The sequence below is a fragment of the Haematobia irritans genome, chromosome 5 (assembly GCF_050003625.1).
Source record: "Haematobia irritans isolate KBUSLIRL chromosome 5, ASM5000362v1, whole genome shotgun sequence".
Taxonomy (NCBI): domain Eukaryota; kingdom Metazoa; phylum Arthropoda; class Insecta; order Diptera; family Muscidae; genus Haematobia; species Haematobia irritans.
Window position 1 is genome coordinate 158,237,648 of NC_134401.1, and position 1,888 is coordinate 158,239,535.

Below are 1,888 nucleotides of genomic sequence, written 5' to 3' on the forward strand. Positions count from 1 at the left end.
ACAAACAATGACAATATTCGTTTAAGCTACTATTTTATACCCAGGATATGGCTTGCGACTTTACACCATTGTCATGTGTGAGAGAATGCCCCAGCCTGTGTGTGTTTGTGTGTGAAAGTAGAGGAAGGAAGAGTATCACATCACATCACATACTAACTCTCCCATTTAAACACCTCTTATAGCCACCCTTTCATTATTTTGTTCATTGCTACTCCAGTACTCAGTATCAACATCCTTGGTCTCATCATTATCCTCGTCAGCAAAAATTTCCAAAAGGAGCCTTCTTTGGGGTTTTGCTTTTTTCCTCTGATGTGATGTGCCTTTACACACTGACTGTCGATGGTTTCATGGCATCTTTGTCTTATCTTCTTAATAGCATCAAATTTAAAAATAAACTCCTTGTTAAATTTGCCAGAAGAAGAGTATGAGAGAGAAGGAGGGAGAAAAAACACATATGTGTGAGAGTTTGTGCCAAAGAGTAAGAGTGAGTGAGCGAGTGTAGTATGACTCTAAGAAGTTACTCTTGACTTTGTTAAGTATCCGTATCTAAGTGTTGTAGATTTTGTTTTTTTTTTTGTATTTCTCTGAAGAGCAGGAATGATGCATAAGCTATAGATTAGTGATTACACCTCCCATACCACACCGCACCATAGAGTAAATCTTCTAGAATAGCTTTTATCACATGTTTGATGTTTATTTCCATCATTGTTGATACCAATAATCGTTAAATGAATTATTTTCAAAATAGTCAATTTGTTGTAATCTTTAGCATCACTTTTATGGTTTTGATATTAGTTGGAATTTTTATATGCATAACGTGGAATAATCGTAAATATTTTAGAGACACCTTTTTTATGCACAGATCGACAAAAAGAAAGTGGGCATTATGTGTTATCTATTCTGAATATATAAGTATATTATATTTTCGCGATCAGCATAAAATTTCAAGATGATATGTCTGCCTGTGCCTTCCAAAAAGGCAGCCAGTGTTACCATTGTGCTATTATAGTTGAAAATTTCCCACCTTATTCCTTCGATGATACATGTGTATTATTATAACATGACGACGCTTCGCCGGGAATGGACCAAAAAATGGCAGGTCTACTTTCATGCAGAGGTTGCTTTGTCAACCTTTCGAAGACCATAATTCGTGGGAAATGTGGCCTGATTTATTAACCAAGGTCACCTTCTGTGGTTTCAACCAAACCTGAAAAATATCAACCAAATCGGTTCAGATTTAGATATAGCTCCCATATACATATATCTTTGGCACGATCTACACTCATATGACCACCGAGCCCATAGTTTTATTCCGATTTATTTTACTAACATTGTGCATCGTCCCAAGTCATTAGCAGGTTTCAATTTGAAGGATTTGAGATCGTATCGAAAGTGATACAGGTTATAATATAGTGGGCTACGCCCCACTTAAGTCTTTACTTGTTATACCCACCACCATAGGATGGGGGTATATTAACTTTGTCATTCCGTTTGTAACACATCGAAATATTGCTCTAAGACCCCATAAAGTATATATATTCTGGGTCGTGGTGAAATTCTTAGTCGATCTAAGCATGTCCGTCCGTCCGTCTGTTGAAAACACGCTAACTTCCGAACGAAACAAGCTATCGACTTGAAACTTGGCACAAGTAGTTGTTATTGATGTAGGTCAGATGGTATTGCAAATGGGCCATATCGGTCCACTTTTACGTATAGCCCCCATATAAAGGGACCCTCAGATTTGGCTTGTGGAGCCTCTAACAGAAGCATATTTCATCCGATCCGGCTGAAATTTGGTACATGATGTTGGTATATTGTCTCTAACAACCATGCAAAAATTGGTCCATATCGGTCCATAATTATATATAGCCCCCATATAAACCGATCC